Source organism: Chaetura pelagica, unplaced genomic scaffold (assembly GCF_000747805.2).
Source record: "Chaetura pelagica isolate M959 unplaced genomic scaffold, ChaPel_1.0 scaffold382, whole genome shotgun sequence".
Lineage (NCBI taxonomy): Eukaryota > Metazoa > Chordata > Aves > Apodiformes > Apodidae > Chaetura > Chaetura pelagica.
In genome coordinates, this window is record NW_009952478.1 from 790,782 (window position 1) to 803,253 (window position 12,472).

Consider the following 12,472-nt stretch of genomic DNA (forward strand, 5'->3'; position numbering starts at 1 on the left):
AAGGAAGGAAGGAAGGAAGGAAGGAAGGAAGGAAGGAAGGAAGGAAGGAAGGAAGGAAGGAAGGAAGGAAGGAAGGAAGGAAGGAAGGAAGGAAGGAAGGAAGGAGAAAGAGAGAGAGAGGGCAAGGGAGTGACATATCACCTCACAGTGTGCTCTGGTCACTTTAGCTGAGCTGTGAAGCACAGATCTTTTGAATGGAGAAAGTGCCTCTGATAACCCTGTCAGAAAATGATACCAGAGAACGAGGCATGTCTCAGAAATGGGTGACTTCTAAGCCATTGGCACTGTTAAGTTTTTGCTCCCCATTTTAACTCTTTGTAACTGCTGCAGTATAGATTGCCTGTGTGCAAAATATAGATTTATCACAAATAAAGGTCCGCATATCTCCAGGCCAAAAGGGATCCAAGTTCATGCTTTCAGAGTGACTCATGGTCTTAGCTGCCTTTGGGTTTTGTCACCTGAAAAAGGCATGTGCTATCAGCACATGATGACCACCCTTCTTCTGAAAACAGCTCACTATTGAACATTTGACACCAAGTATTCAAAGTTGAAAATTTTTCAGTAGTCGTACAAATTCAGTTAAACTTGGCTAACAAGAACTGATGTCACTGAGGTAGACAAGCTACACCCATGGTCTTATTTTAGTAGTCTGGTCACTTAATGTGTACAGTCATTTTACCTTACAGGAGACACTGAGGATCATCTGTGTTATTCACAGGTGTTTTTTTTTTACTTTTCCTGCAATCTGAAATGAAGCATCTTATTCTGTAGGAGCTGCATCTCTGTGATTGCAAGCACAACTATTAAAGGCAACCTAAACACGGCCATAACAATGCTGTCTTACTACACGAAGTTCCCACAAGTTTTATGGCAGTGGGCAGTCTTTTTTTCTGTAGACAAGAGTCTGTTCCATGAACAGTCAATGACAAAAGGCAGATGCGACCATAATGAACAATTCAGAATGGCAGACTTTCCTCTGTCAGAATCCTAATAAAGGTAGAAAAGCCAAGTTTTGAAGATTTGTATCTTAACTCTCCCTTGCATAATAATAGTAAATTTTCCAGGCCAAGGAACATAAGCCAATGAAATCAGATTTTTGTACTGCTTTCAGATTTTAGATTATGCTTTATGCATCAAAAACTTTTTCATATTATTTGATGCTATGCTGAAAAACAATTCTTAGAAAATAATTGCTTTGTGTTTCAAATGTGGGAACTGGGAAACTCCTAAGTCATTAATGCTGCTTGAAAACTGTCTTGTCATGACCCAGCTAGAATTGCTATGCTTTATTAAAATGAAAAAGGAAAAGACAAGTTCTGGGCTGTATTTCAGTCCCATCAATGTGTTTGAGCACCATTAGCAGCTAATTCTCTGACCCCTCTCATGCCACTTAATGTCTCTATTGTTCAGCTTCCTTTTTTGTAGAGGTTTTAAATACAGAGTTTTACAAAGTACTTTACAAACTGTATTAACTCAATACTGCTTATTAGTTTTTATTAATATTTCTTCTAATATATTTACTGTCTGCTGTTCTAAACTGTTGTGAATTTCTGAAGTTTCATAAAAATAAAAGCAATAAAATCAGTTACAACTGAAATGCAGTTGTATTTGCCTTGAACATTTTCAAGACCTGTTTTATCTGTAGAGGCACTTGCATGGCCCTCATCATGATTATATCTTAGCACTTAGCAATCGCTAATGGTTTTTATCCTCACACTACCTCTCTGAGATAGGGCAAGATTGGTGTTATCTCTGTTATTCAGGTGAAGTGAGGTCCAGGTTAACTGAGAACAGAGTCACATCACACATTTGTGCCTGAGTCAAATGTGTCACAGACATGTGCCAAGATGATCTATCTAGTCGGGGCTCTTGTGCTTCTCAGAACAGAACAGATCACAAAGTCTAGGACAAAGTATGTGACAGCCAAGGACAAAGCCTTCTTGGTGAAGGATAACATGCTTCCAGATAAATCCAAGGCTGTTAGGAAATGCTGGAAAACTGCAATGAAAAATCCACTATTAGCATAGTGATACAGCACCCTCTGACTTTTAGGCAGGAAAATCCACCATTGTCCACTATGGCCTTGGAGCACACCTGCTCTCTGAAGGTGGCGAAGGACGGGGGCTGGTGCCTTCCACACCATGGGGCCATCAGCTAAACAGTACTGAGGCGGTTAACAGCGGTGCTAGTTCACTTTTAATGTTTCACCATTTGCTTCCCAGCAAGTACTGTGCTGGCTGCTAAGAGCCATTGTCCCAGGCTAGCTGCAGAGGACACTTCTTCATATTCTTTAGGGAATAGGGCAAAAAAAAAGTATTTTCTTTCCTTAACAGAAAGTTTAGATTCTGGAGCAAGATTCCGGTGACATTTTGTATAATACCCTGTCCAGCTTTGCTTATTCACCTTTGTCAGATATTCAGAAACACTGACCATGCTGTTTGAACTCCCTAATCTAGTTCTGTTATCCTTCATCTGGGTTTGATCCAAAGCTTATGGGTATTATTCCACTGGCTTCAATGGTCTCTGCATCAAGCTGCTGAATTGCCATTTAAACATACGTTATTAACCTTAAGCTTATAATTTGAATACATTCGACCCATAAAGAAAAGTGTATGTTTGTATGAGCAAGAATGAAGGGGGGGAAAGGAATACAGAATTTATGCTGAAAAGCAAATCATGTCTGAATCTTTCTATGTATAGATTTGCATAGTGCTTATCTCAGAACTATAAATAAAGATATAAGTGCACATTATGGTGGAGGTTTCTCTTGGTTTTTAAAGACTGAATTAAGCAAATACATTATCACAAAGAACAAATACGAAATTAGCCAGGGAATCTTTGTTGCATGTAGTCCTGCACCCATTTCTTAGCTGCAGACTCAGTTTTCAGCTTTGCTGGCATAAATTTTGTGACTGAAATGTTGATGATTAGCTTGTGACTGGAGAGAGACTTTTTGTTTTAACATTAAACCAATTTGCTCGTATCCAATGACAATGCAGAACATATGTTTATTTTGAAAAAATCAGCCACAAGTAGCTGCTCAAATAAGAATTTCCAGTGTCTATCTATAAAGATTATTAAAATTTAAGGTCTTTTAGTAAAACCGGGAATGTATAAGGTTTATGTGTGCCTGGTTTAAGACTGCTTTTTTTTTTTTTCCTTTCTTTCTTTCTTTTTTGAAAGAAGCACAAAATGTCTGCCAAGCTTAAAAATGATGCGGATCATGTTTCTATGTCTGTTAGGTGGTGCTTACCGGGCAGTCTGGCTCTTGTCAGTAATTCTTCAACTGCTTTGCTGCAGTGGAATTACTGTAGAGAGTTAGGAGCTGGGGTTGGTGGGAGGGATTCTTTGTCCCAGTTGCATTTAAAATTACATCTAATCTTATCAAGGAGCTTGTCATTGTTTCTGGCTGCCTGTAGCAGGTACAGTACTGCTTTTGTTCAAGTCTGTTGCTTTACCAAATAAAGGCAAGACCTGCTTGCTTTTCTCATACAAACAGTCCAATTGATTTCTGTAGGAATACTTGCATGAGTAAGTACAAACAGGATTTGGCAATAAAATTGATTAAAAAGAATTTAAATACAGTATTCTTCTACAGGAAGTATATGCTGATTGAAAAGTGTTTAAAGAGATAGGTAAGATTTGGCAATAAAATTGATTAAAAAGAATTTAAATACAGTATTCTTCTACAGGAAGTATATGCTGATTGAAAAGTGTTTAAAGAGATAGGTAAAATGAATAAATATAATTAAAATTTAGATGCCAAGTATGTCTAAAGCAAGTGGAAGAATGAAACAGTATGAAATAAAGAACAAAATCAAAGGATCGGGCAAACATTTAAATGTTGTCATCATCCATGAAAAATGAAGAATTTTATCAAATGTCAAGGTTTTAATTTAAAATAGTCTTTGAAACCTTTGAAGGCAACAGAATACCTAGAGAGGTAATAAATGCAAAGTGAGTATTTGCCCCAAAGTCTTAAGAATTCAATGTGGTTTCACTAAAAATTGTGTCTCTGAAGTGTAAAATATCTCTTCAGCTGCTTGTATGTGCATTTGAATATTTAAATTTTTGTATTCAGCTTCCCTAAAACTGGATTTAAAAATAAAAAAAATTAAAAATTTGCCTCCCTAAGGGAGTTATGCACTTAAAACTAAATATAAACAGACCAAAAAGAGCATGCAGATGGAATGCCTGCTTCTTGCACTGCTTATCCTGTAAAAGTTCCTGGATTTCTTTTTGTATTCATCAGCTATTTAATCTTTAAGGGCTAGTGCCTCAGATGGCATAATTTATTTTTCCTAACTGGAATTGCTGCAGGCTTAATAAGAAAGACAATGTCATAAGTAGTATTTATGCCTTCATTTTTAAAACTTGCCCTGACCAGTACTGAGCAAATTATTTTCGTTGTAATACTAACACCAAAAGAAATAATACCAAGAACAGACCACCAGTGTCAATAAAGAATCCAAGTTAAATCAGACAGAAATAATTGGTATTAAGTTTTAATGGAAACTCTATTCATGTCATTTTATAACTAAGATGCAAAATTTAACTTGTTCAAGCAGGCTCTATTTAACATCATGAAAGAGATGGTGAATTAGCTAGAGCTGTTTGCAGATGTGTAACTCATCCCAACAAAAGTTATGGAGCATTTTAAAGGAGCTCAAGACGAGTCCAAATCTAAATAACTTAGCAGAATTTAAGAGTCCTGTATATTGAGCAGTTTTTCTCAAATGTTAATATGTGTATATGTTAATAAATATTCAGCTGTAAGAAGAAAGCTTCAGAGATTAGGACTTTTAAATTAGGAGAGGAAATAGATAATTTGTGCATCACAGCACAGACATAGGCACAGCATAGGCAGAAATGAAAATATTTTCTTTTTCTCACAAATATATCAACAATGAATGATCTAGACAATTATCAAGAAGCATATGAAAGTTGAAGGTTAAGTAAATGAAAAACAATTCAAACAAAATATTTCTGCATTACAATACTAATATAAATATCTGAGTAGAAGCCTATAGAGGATTAAACATTTATAGGGATTATGGGAATTTCTGTAACTATATGAGACAGGGAAAAATAAAATGCATATAAGTGCTGTGGTTTCATGGTATAAACCAACCACTAGTTGACAACAATGTGTTGATGAGAGGCTACATCCATTGTTTCAAAGGTGTGATTTTTACGTATTCACATAAAATAGAACTAGTTGATATTTTGGGGAGCATACACAAGACCTGTAAGTTAAATTTATTGTACTAATTGCAATAAAAAATTCAGTAAATGTACCTATGTCCACGTTGTTTTGGTTCATCTTTATCTCACCTGATTGTTCCAGCATTGCTACCAGGTAGAGTGCAGGAAGACATTTTCTCTTTGTACATGTCTTTAACAGAGAACACATAACGAAGTACCATGTCCTGTGGAAAACTTTCAGGCTGGTTTGAATCGGTCTTAAAAATCTTATCAGAGAAAAACTAATTTTCCAGCAGCACAACAGTGGCATAGAATGATCTTAAAATTAGAATATTAACACAATTGTATCCATTTCCTAAAGAAAATCTTTAGCATATCAGCTGGAAAATATTTTTAAAATATCATAATGTGCATGTTGATCATAAATAGAATCATACAGTTATATATAAATTTCATGTCAGTTATAAAATTACTATGGTAAATAATAAATAGGACATATGATACTAAAGTACTTACTACTTCCATGATCTTCCCTTTTGCTCAGTTGTTTTTGCCAAATATATCTATAATATCTGATAAGAACCCATCTGTGGCCCATAAAATTCAATTTAATATTTTAAAACATTTTACTGGTGTAAACACTAAAATTATCCAAGCTTTAAATGTTCAGTTATGGTTATCTAGGGAAACTGACCTTCAAACTTCATTTTGAAAGATGTTGGAACCTGTAAACCTGACTCACTAAGCATTTTTTCAGAATACCTGAAATGAGACCAAATTTATTTAGACATTTAAAGCATCTCAGTTCCTTCTCAATTAAGTATCTCAAAAGCATCTCACTTGTGGCTCCTCATTTGAAATGCTGGTATAAATTGCTTCATCTGACTTCACACGACAAGTCAATCCTAACTAAAGTTGAGGAATTGTGAGTTTAATCCGTTAACTTTTCTGCTCCATGTCTGGTAACACCTAGAATATACAAAAGTATCTAGCTGAATAACAGTGACAGATGTGTTTTGTTTCTGTTACTTCTGACCTGTATCTTTTTACAATAAAGATTGAGAGACAGTGTTGCTTGCACCCAATCTGATAAAAAGGTATCATCAGATCAAAACCAGTTTGATTACCATGTGGTTTCATTGCCTGCCCAAAACAATGACAAAAGGGGATAATTTTTACATGCCATATTATGGGGTTTTATTCAATCTTGGCACTAATCACTACTTTGAAGTAACCTCAAGCTTCAGCTTACACAGAATAGAGTAATATCTGAAGCTGAAAATGTATTTAGGAGAAAAGGTAGAGTCTCAGTACTCGGTGTATAAACTGTATTCAGATAATCAAAAACTCAAAATTACATCTAATTTATACTGAGTAGTTATCTTCAGAGATCTGAGTTAATCTAAATTGTGGCCCCTGCATCATTTTGAACCTTCTATACAACATCTCAGCTCTGTGTATTCTCTGCATACTCTCTCTAAACAACATGCACTACAAGGACTCACTGCCAACTATCAGTTTCTTACATTTAAAATTCACCCATGCCTTTGGCCCATGAGGCCTAAAAAAGTGATAGAATGTTTGAGAAAACTTAGGCAGGCTTAACTTACATGGACTTACACATCACCTGCACATTTGGCACCATCTCCTAGCATGTTGTCAGAAAAAGAATTTTAAAAATGCCCACATCACTCTTGTGATATTACAGGACATTTACTGAATGTTACTTTTAATATTGCATCCAAAGCAACCAGAGAGCATGGAGTATCTATGATATTCTCCAACCAACAGACCTTTAAATATTCCTTAAATGCTATTCAGCTCTGAAAGGACGTGATGTAAAAATGACACCTTACTATTCTCCACATCTGTTCTTTGTGCACATTCAAATAGGGAGTCATATCTACAGCCTGCAGAAACAAAATTGGAGCCTTGACTGTGTTTCCCTTCTTTTAGTCTTGCACAGCATGCACTGCAGAGAATGATCTGGATCACCCTTCCTTTCCAGATTTCTACATAGAGGGAAGGTTTGTGTGAATCTGAATACATGCCACTGCATATACAACCCAAGAACAAAGTAAAGCGTTGGTGTGATTGTGACCATAACTTTGCCACCAAACAAGAACCATTTTTAATGAAATTTGAGGCAAAAATCACACAGAAGCACAGAAGCATCCTGGAAAAGATTTCAGAGATCATCAAGTCCAGCTGTAACCTAAATCCACTAACCATAACCTAAATCTATCTGTTCAGTGCTTATATTATGTTCCTAAACATCATATCTAGATTTCTTTTAAACACTTCCAGAGATGGTGACTCCACCACCTCCCTGGGCAGCCTGTTCCAGTGTTCAACCACTCTTTCAGTAAATACATTATTTCTAATATCCAGTCTAAGCCTCCCCTGGCAGAACTTCAGGTCATTTCCTCTCATCCCATCATTATTCACTTGGGAGAAGAGGCCAACTCCCACCTCCCTACAACCTCCTTTAAGGTAGTTGTAGAGAGCAATGAGATCTCCCCTCAGCCTCCTTTTCTTCAAACTAAACAATCCCGGTTCCCTCAGTCTCTCATCCTAGGACTTGTTCTCCAGACCTTTCACCAGCTTGGTAGCTCTTCTCTGGCAACTCTACATCCTGCTTGTAGTGAGGGGCCCAGAACTGCACACAGTGCTCAAGGTGTGGCCTCACCAGTGCTGAGTACAGGAGCACGATCTCTTCTCTACTCCTGCTGGCCACACCATTCCTGATGCAGGCCAGGATGATGTTGGCCTTGTTGGCCACCTGGGCACACTGCTGGTTCATGTTAAGTTGCCTGTCAACCAGCACCCCCAGGTCCTTCTCCACCATGGAGCTTTCCCACCACTCATCCTCAAGCCTGTAGCTTTGCATGGGATTGTTGTGACCAAAGTGAAAGACCCAGCACTTGGCCTTTTTGAACCTCATATAATTGGCCTCAGCTCATCAATCCAGTCTGTCCAGGTCTCTCTGCAGAACCTTCCTACCCTCAAGCAAATCAACACTTGTCCCAGCTTAGTGTCATCTGCAAACTCACTTAGGAAGCACTCCATCCCCTCATCTAGGTCAATAATAAAGATATTGAACAAGACTGGACCCAAAACTGAGCCCTGGGAGACACCAGTAGTGACCAGCCACCAGCTGGATCCAACCCCATTCACTGCAACTCTTTGGGCTCAGCCAGCCAGTTTTTACCCAGCAGAGAGTGTACCTGCCTATCCCATGAGCTTCCACCACCTCCCTGGGCAGCCTGTTCCAGTGTTCAACCACTCTTTCAGTAAATACATTATTTCTAATATCCAGTCTAAGCCTCCCCTGGCAGAACTTCAGGTCATTTCCTCTCATCCCATCATTATTCACTTGGGAGAAGAGGCCAACTCCCACCTCCCTACAACCTCCTTTAAGGTAGTTGTAGAGAGCAATGAGATCTCCCCTCAGCCTCCTTTTCTTCAAACTAAACAATCCCGGTTCCCTCAGTCTCTCATCCTAGGACTTGTTCTCCAGACCTTTCACCAGCTTGGTAGCTCTTCTCTGGCAACTCTACATCCTGCTTGTAGTGAGGGGCCCAGAACTGCACACAGTGCTCAAGGTGTGGCCTCACCAGTGCTGAGTACAGGAGCACGATCTCTTCTCTACTCCTGCTGGCCACACCATTCCTGATGCAGGCCAGGATGATGTTGGCCTTGTTGGCCACCTGGGCACACTGCTGGTTCATGTTAAGTTGCCTGTCAACCAGCACACCCCGGGCCTTCTCCACCATGGAGCTTTCCCACCACTCATCCTCAAGCCTGTAGCTTTGCATGGGATTGTTGTGACCAAAGTGAAAGACCCAGCACTTGGCCTTTTTGAACCTCATATAATTGGCCTCAGCTCATCAATCCAGTCTGTCCAGGTCTCTCTGCAGAACCTTCCTACCCTCAAGCAAATCAACACTTGTCCCAGCTTAGTGTCATCTGCAAACTCACTTAGGAAGCACTCCATCCCCTCATCTAGGTCAATAATAAAGATATTGAACAAGACTGGACCCAAAACTGAGCCCTGGGAGACACCAGTAGTGACCAGCCACCAGCTGGATCCAACCCCATTCACTGCAACTCTCTGGGATTGACCAGCCAGCCAGTTTTTTACCCAGCAGAGAGTGTACCTGCCTATCCCATGAGCCACCAGCTTCTCTAGGAGAATGCTGTGAGAGATGGTGTCAAAGGCTTTACCAGACTCTAGATAGGCAATGTCCGCAACTCTTCCCTCATCCAGCAAGTGGGTCATCTGATCATAGGAGATCTACACACATTGTTCACGTAACATTGGAAAACACTACATAAAATACAGATTTTGGAGAATAATTCTTTATCACCCATTCAAAAATTAGTATCTTAAACCTGACTGATGTGAGAACAGTTTATATTCCCGGACAGCTGTGTGCATCTTAAGAGTGCTCAGCCTGTAAAATAAATCAATGCTAGATATAGATTCCAAAATGTAAACAACTAATCGGTCATGTTCAATTTTTGTTTTTCTCTTTATTTCAGTATTCTATTAAGGGGCTTATTAACGGAAACAAGTAGCTTTTCTTCAAGTGAGGCAAGTCACTGAAAAGAGTTTTCATCAATTACACAAACATATGCACAAAATCTGCAGTTAAGTCTAATTAGTTCATGTTCTGTTAGAGGCTTAGTAATTATTAGCTCCTTTTCTGATTGGTATTTTCAAAATTGTTGCAATAATCATTATACAGAGCATTTAAGGTAGTATTTAAGAATGCAAATCCAACACAGACAATGTATTCCGACTGATTTTAGGCTTGTTGCCAGTTTGCATCCCTTCTACAAAGCTGACTTTGCACCAACAGAAAATAAATTTTTAAAAGTTGGTGTTTCAAAACCACAACTGTAAGTAATATCCAGTGTTTCATGTAGAAGTCATTGAAAGAACATTTGTAGTAACTCATGAGTTTTGAAATATAAGGATTTCAAGTACTTTTAGGAGATTTTTGACATTAATATTTTATACAAGTATCTTCCATATTTTAAAAAATACAATTTAAATATACTATTTAATATAAAAAATATGTTTCCATAATATTGGTACTTTAAACTGTGATTAACCCACTAGAAATCTTGAATAAATTCTTGTGGTGATAAAGACATAGAAACTAATTTTAATAATGTCAACTTTATATGGGCTTTGAAAAGTCTTTTGGCCTACGATCTTTTCCTCCTTACTTGTACCCTACCCACCATTATCAAAAAGAGTTTCACATAAAGTAAGCTTTTATGGAAAAACAAGTGTTTTAACTAAAGTTAAAGCAGCTTGGACTAAAATCTTCGGACATGAACTTGAGGTCCATCCTTGCCTCCTTTATTTACCAGCCAAAGAGCTTTTGCTGCCCTCCATGACACAGAGACATCTGGTGGTTGACGGGCATACTGCAGAGAGGTTTTCAACCCGGTAGAGCCAGAGGAAGTCCATGCAGCAGTGGCTTCCCTGGAGAGACGCACCTTCCAGATTCTCCCGCAGTCTTTTCTGCAGTGTGCCCTTTACCTGCCTGACCGTGATGTCTACCAGCTTTGTATCACTCTTCAGGACTTAATGTTTTTTTCTTGAGCCTCCTTTGTCTAGCAACCACCAGTAAAATTGGCTGTGGTCACTCTCATTTCCTGTAAAAGCTCTTTAGCTAGAAAGTGAGTCAGAACTCCCTCTAAACTAGCTGCCTGCAGGAGCAATTTGCAGGCATCACAGGATAATCCACACCCATATGTCCTCCCCTAGCAAAAGTCCGTATCTTAAAACATGTTGGGATACCAGATCTTTCATGACTAATCCAGCTCCTTCATCTCTGAAGCAGGTGGTTTCAGAGATGAAGACTGAAGATTTGAATGAATTTGAAGGCATCAAGCATAAATGTTCACATAAGCAGGAAAGAAGAAGCCAGACTTGGAAGAGACACAACTTCTCTCTCTCTGAATACTCCCCTAGACAAGCTCTGGTACCATACTTAGCAGAATTTGAAACATGGTAAAAGAGGTAGCACCAGAATCTTTGGGAGGCAAAACAGCCTTTTTTTTTTAATTTATTTTACAGAATTTTCTTTTGTTTTAAAGCAAAATAATTTAAAAATACATTTCTTCCAAACAAAATATAAAAATTCCCATTTTTGTAAGGTAGAGGTTCTTAATGTAATCCCAAACTCCACTGGGTAGAAAATCCATATAGGTGTGTTTTCTTGCACATAGATCTTTTATTTTGATAAATCTGTATAAATGAATCATCAGTGTTAGCAGCCATGACAATGCAACATGAGAAGCTACAACAAACCCAACAGTTTTGAAAATTCAAAGGCCCTGCTGCATTCTAAACTGTCTTCAGTAAAGTATAGGTTCACCCTTCTTTCAAGCTTAAAAAGACAACACAAATTACCATATTCCCCCATCAAACTAATTGTTTGCCTTTTGGGTGTTCTAAAGCTCATTGGATGTTTTGTGGGTTTTTTGTTTGTTTTTTCTCCAGTTTTCTGCATACATTAAATGGGTTGTAAAAGCTTCATTAGCTTCTGTGAAGCTAAAGGAGAGACCTGTACTATGAAGAAGAGCATATCTGCATCCATTTTCTTAACAGTCAGAATATTAATGGGGTTTTTTTGTTTGTTTGGGTTTTTTTGTTTGTTTTGTGGGAGTTTTTTTTTGCAAATTCAGACTTGTAACATACAGAAGCTTGATGGGAGAGAAGAATTTAGTTTTAAGAAATAGAGTCCATCAGTAAGAACTTTTAGATTATTTTTGCTCAGGACAGGCTGTTCATTCATTTGGAATTGGTATATTCATATTTTACAATTGCTTTCTGCTGTTTCCTAGATGTTTCTTAGTTTACCAATGAATCACTGCCAATTGTTCCCTTGTGCTGGGTACCTGGTAAGCCTCTTCATTTCTATATTGAGCTTAAGTATCTGGGACTCCCTAGAATAAAGTTTGACAGATAACACAGAGACATTGTGCCTTAAAATCTGCATTTACACTTCATTTGGGAGCTAGTGTGGGATTGTATATGCAGTGTTATAGGATGATATTGTAGGATTACATTTTGAGTCTCCAAAATTTTACATACCAGACCATCTTCAATCTCTGAGTTTGTCTCTAGAGGACCGCCTAGGAAGAAGAGGCAGTTTTACAGGTAGAAGTATTTGGGGAACCAGGAGTTCGGTTATTTCTGTCTCACTATTGATAACAGAATAAAGGAGTGTGAGTCTAGTCATTA